Source organism: Meleagris gallopavo, chromosome 1 (genome assembly GCF_000146605.3).
Source record: "Meleagris gallopavo isolate NT-WF06-2002-E0010 breed Aviagen turkey brand Nicholas breeding stock chromosome 1, Turkey_5.1, whole genome shotgun sequence".
In the NCBI taxonomy this organism is placed as follows: domain Eukaryota; kingdom Metazoa; phylum Chordata; class Aves; order Galliformes; family Phasianidae; genus Meleagris; species Meleagris gallopavo.
Window position 1 is genome coordinate 10,491,977 of NC_015011.2, and position 5,955 is coordinate 10,497,931.

Consider the following 5,955-nt stretch of genomic DNA (forward strand, 5'->3'; position numbering starts at 1 on the left):
GCCCCATCCCTGCAGGCGCTCAGGGCTGGATTGGACGGGGCTCTTGGCAGCCTGGGCTGGTGGGGGGCAGCCAGCCCACAGCAGGGGTTGGGGAGGGGTGGGCTTTAAGGTCCCCTCCGACCTAAGTCATTCGATGATTCCGTGATTATTTCTTCATTTTGAGTCAGAAATTTTCACACAATTTTATCTTAAGTTTTATTTTACATATATTTGAAGTAAATTTAAATATTATATATTGTGTAGGAGTAAATGGTATAACTGATAAATTCTCTCCTATATGGCTAAGTGATATAAAAGAATATTTTTAAAGTTGTCTGCGTAAATTTAGAGCTGCATTTGGCTGCAGAATAGAAGTATAGAGTGTATCCAAAGGTTATCAGACACATTTATTGTTTAACACATGGTTCACAGATGAAAAGACAACTGTTCTGCACTGTAGAGAATCTTAGCCTTTATTGCATTTGTTTTCACAGTGCTTAATATAGCTCTAATAGAGTTGATGTGGTACTTAATTGACACATTTTATATTGAAAAAAGTGCAATATGTTTGTTCTTTTAAATAGGTAGCACATTCAGAAATGTTGCTTTGCTTTCATTGTGCAGCCTGTGTTGAAATATACATTCCCCAAATAGCCATTCTGTGTTTTTTATAGTGCAGTTTTCTTTTTCACAGTACATTAGAAATGAGGCCTATTTCCTGCTGCTTTAACTTTCTCATTGCAACTGAAGGGTAATGCCAGCTATTCTTAGCATTTGTGAATGGCAGCTGGTGCAGAAGCCACAAACTTCACAGCAGTAGGGAAACATAGCTGCACCCACGTCACAATTAAGAAAGTGCAAGTTAAGAGCTAAATCCGTGCTAGAATGAGTAAATTCAGTTTCCTCAGGTGAAACGCGTGGGTTCTGCACACAGGAGGCAATCAAACCATGGGGTGTGGGGGGGGGACCACCAAGGTGAAGCAAGCGGTACTGCAGGAGATGGCACAGAGACAGAGCTCCCTTGGAGCAGGGTGATCCTTGTCTCCTTAGTTTTCAGGTAGCAGCTGGAAGCTGTGTTCAGGTGGATTAATCGTTGAGACATCAGGAATCAAAACCTTTCATATTCTCACTGTCATTCTGTGCTGTGTTAAAGCTATATCTATGGTTTTTAGCCATCCTGAACGTCAGAGGAAAAAAGCTGTATATATTGGTGAAGTCATTCCAAGGAGTTTTTCTTGTGTCTGCCATGATTTTTCCTTTCACTGCTGGAACAGATGGAGTGAGAGACAACGTAAAAAACTATGTGTAATAGAAGCAGACACTGCCAAATTAATATTCACATTGCACACACTTAAGTTTGCAGTGCAATTAATCTTGTTTTCTAAGGAAGGAGAAAATACAAGTCTGTTGAGATCTAGTCTATGTGTAGCATATGTCTGAAATACAATGCAGATGTAATATTGGATTGTATGAATATTAAAACCTGAGACTGGATTTAGAAATCTCAATTAAAGCACCAAAGTGAGCTGCTTGAATTTGAAAAGTGCTGAACTGTTTCAATTTCTTCATATTTGATGCTGGGAACATGTAAAAAGACGAATTCCCGGTTGCAGATTTAGAATGGACAGTAGAGTTTGTTGGCTTTGAATTTTTTTGCCAAAAGTTATATTCCATACAAGGATCTCATCTGCTTCCGTGAATGATGAGCTCAGATGATGTCGCACTGGAATTACTCTTCTCAGTTTGTTTTTTAAACAGTCCTGAAATAACTGTTGATCATATGGGTGCATCTGTGTGTTTGAGTCCAGGGAAGACTTTTGTGCCAATTATTTCCCAGAATTTATTTTTTTCTTACACGGGACATATGCTCAAAATTGTTGCTAGTACAGGCATCGTGCCCAGTAGTGAGAGCAGCTCCGGTGCCCTCATACGCACATATGTGTGCTGTTACTCCTGTTGCTCAGCATGGAATTTTCCCTGCATGACTGCGGAGGTGGTGCTGATAGATTTTTTATTTTTTGTTATGATTTATTTATTGAGTGGTGCTGCAATTGACTAATTCGGAATGAGGAGATGCATGTTTACTGCAGAGTTCTTGAAGTAGGCTTCTGCTGTTCATTCCAACCTAGCCAGGGGCGTGCTCTGGGGTCACAACAGTGGGTTTAAGAGCTCCTCCCTAGCGGTACGGCATGCTGTGTGCTTAGGAGCTGCCTTCTTTCTGTTCTTTTGATCCAAAGGTACTCAAAGCCTTTTGTGGGAATGAAGTGATGTGTTTCTTTCTGGCTCGCACTCTGCGACAACACAGCACAGAACTGTAGCATTGTGAATTCTTGCTCTCTTTCCGTTTGGTTCAGAGACAGACTTGCTGGTGACTGGCAGCTAGGGACAAAACCCTAACAATCTTGTGAAGGCCTCAGAACAAAAACTGCACTGTAACATTCTTGTGAAAGGTGCAGAACAAACAATGCTTGCTTTTCTTTCATTTCCTTTTTTTTCCTCTCCCTTCTTTTCTTCTCCTTTTGCTCTTCTCCTTCTCCTCTCTTGCTCGCCCATCTTTTAATAAATAAAAGCATACCCTTGTTCAATAAACACCTTGACTCCATTCCTAGTCTTAATTCTGAGGGATCATAGAATCACAGAATGGCCTGGGTTGAAAAGGACCACAATGATCATCGAGTTTCAACCCCCCTGCTATGTGCAGGGTTGCCAACCACCAGACCAGGCTGCCCAGAGCCACATCCAGCCTGGCCTTGAATGCCTCCAGGGATGGGGCATCCACAGCCTCCTTGGGCAATCTGTTCCTGTGTGAAAAACTTCCTCCTAATACCTAACCTAAACCTCCCCTGTCTCAGTTTAAAACCATCCCCCCTTGTCTTATCACTATCCACCCTTGTAAATAACCATTGCCCCTCCTGTTTATATGCTCTCTTCAAGTATTGGAAGCTCACAATGAGGTCTCCCTGGAGCCTTCTCTTCTCCTAGCTAAACAATTTTCCTCAACCCTCCTCAGTTTTTCTTGGTCATCAGAAGATATTACTGTGTCGTGTTGATTATTTTAGACCAATTTTATGGATTCTTAGTAAGAATTCATTGCAATCATTCTCATGGAAAGAGGTCTAAAGACGTGCGAAATAAACATTAATGCAACATCTTTTAATTAAAATGGAAAAGAATAGAATATTCATAAGATTTAACTTATATATATGACTTAATATTTGTACTGCCACTGAAATATTACTAGTTTTTTGTACCATTGACAAATTACTTTGATCACTTGTAGGATTTCAGTGTGGAAATAGACTTCCACCTATGTAAGACTAAGTTTTTAATATTTACAAGATTGAAAGATTTGGGGTGCTGGAGCTTGAAGATCCTGGAGGTCCTTCCCAATCCAAGTTATTCTGTGATTCTATAAACTAGATATATGAAGATATTTTGTTTGTAGTGTTGTACAGATATTTAAAACCAGAAATTTTTAGTTTTAAAACACGTTGTGTGCAGGTGAGCTTACTGAATTACAACAAGAAGCAAGTGTGGTTACATGGGAGAATGTTTTAGGGCAGGGAAGGGGCAGGAGCATGGCAGCAGCAGGGTGTGCAGGCAGTTTGGCGATGCCAGGCAGCTGTCAGTGTAGGCTAATAAATGTGAAATGGCTGTTCCAGGAAGCCCCACCTGCAGGGATGACACTGAGCTCTCCTACTGAGAGCTCTGCAGAGCGCATGAGGGGAATGTGACCCTGCTTGGTCAATAAAGGAGTGAAAAGTGCTGCATTTTCAAGATGTACTATCTGAAAAGGAGTGCTGTGTAAATGGAGTAACACTGTTACCTCTTTCTTCTTAACTGAAAAATGACTGAAATGTCAGATTCCATGAGGAACATTAAGACTACTTTTTTTTTTAAACGCTTTATAGTGCATTTTTTCTTCAGCATGAATAGAAACATAGATTGGGACATTCATCATGATTCCATTCAGATACAAAACCAAAGGTGAAAAGTTGAGGTTAGATTGTGACATTATCTTTTTATTATTCCTAAGGAAAAAAAAGGAGGTAGTACCGTTTTCCAGAAGGTAAGTGAATATTCAGCATGGAAGCTTACTTTTAGCTGAGGAAGCATCCATGAAGTAGATTCAAAATAAAGACTGCTTGTTATTTTTTTTCATTGCTTTCCAAGCTCTCACTGTTCCCAGCTGCTAACTCCTGCCTCTCCAGGCTACAGTATTTCTTTCCCTTTGCTTGCCACTGAGCTTGGCTTCAACAAGGGAGCAAGCTTAATCTTTAATTTTTATTTTTATTTGTAAATGCTACATGTTTAGCAAGTCCATTGATTTTAATGAAGACTCATTTGTTTTTCTAGATCCCAGGTACCTTATTGCAGGCATAAGTGCTTTCCAGCTTTAGAATATCCTACAATATTAAACATAATTTAGATTAAACTGAAGTTAACAGAATGAATGAATAATTGAATGAGGTACATTCTATGAAACATCTGGGGGATTTTCTTTCCCTGCTTTTATACTTATTAATTTTTAGACAGCACTTGTCTGAAGAGAGTCTCTGAAGTGTCATTACTGTGATCCAGGTAGCACTGGGGAATGACTGCCAATACTTATCTGCCTTTCTCCTCTTCCCAGAAGATAGGAATGATGGTGGTAATTCTCTTTTATAAAGTTTCTGTTGAAGTTAGGCACTTTTATATTGAGTGAAAACATCATAGACAAAGTGAAAATGTTGACATTTTGTTTTTCATTGCAGTGCTAAACTGTTGCAGAATGCAGCCTGTTTGTTGTATTCTGGAAACTACATCTGTATTTGGGAAGAGGAGGAAAGTCAGGACTTTGCTCTTCTTGGTGCTTTCATTTATTTTCCAGCATTGCTTGTTTCTCTTCAGTTAACTCTACTGTTGGATTCAACCTGTTTCTTGAAGGGACTTGACTACAGGGTTTTGTCCTCAAATTTACAGAGCACTTTGTCCATTACAGGCTTAAGTATAGGGTTGGTATTATTTTTCTTCCTTTCTTTTTCCTTTTAAATAACAGTTTGAAATTCTTCTTTTGTATCTTACCACTTTTCTATTATGAAGAAGAAAACAATTTCCATCCTCTATAGTTTCATGTGAAAACTGTGAAGTCTGTACAAGACCCAATATAGGTGGGTATGTCTGAGTGTAAAATGTAATGTGACTGTGTGCGGAGACATATCTGGTGCAGAGTGTATAAGCAGAAAAATGAATTTTTTTTCCCCCCAATTTCACAGCAGATACTGCAACAGTGTTTTAAAATGGCCAAATATCTCTGTGACAGAATTCCATTCAATTAGGAAAGTGAGAATTTCTTTGTGTATCTTGGTGATCTTAATCCTCTGAAGGTATTTTTAATCCCTGTCAAACACTGGTATTTTAACTTTGCTTAGTAGCTGTATAAATAAGACTCTTTACAAACAAAAAGAATTCCAGTTTTTTCCTAGCATAATTAAATGATAAAAATTGAAATATTTGCATGTGTCTTACTTGTGCATAATGTATATATAAGATGAATCAGAGAACCTGCTGGATGTAAGGATTTATCTGAAAAAAACAGGACCAAATTCTAAGGGTTTTTATTACCAAAATATACTGATTTTAATCACTGTGTTATTTTACTTTATGCTAAAAGCATTTATAACACAACGCATCATTACTGCTAAATGGGGAATTTGAAGATACAACTACAGTAGGTAGGTACACAGTGGCACTGCCCCAGGTTGCCTCCTAGGCACTGTTTTTGGAAAATACAGTATGGTCTTTCAGATGATGCAGCCACCTTTTCCTTTGAGAGCTTCTTAAGTCTCTAAAGTAGGAGTATAGAAAGAACATTCAGCTGTAAATTGAATTGGCATCCTGTAAATCCGCAGCATCTGCTATGAATTGGAAGACTTCAGTATGATTTCAGGCTTTTTATGTTGAAGATAAAGAAAACTCATGTATGTCCAGAAGTTC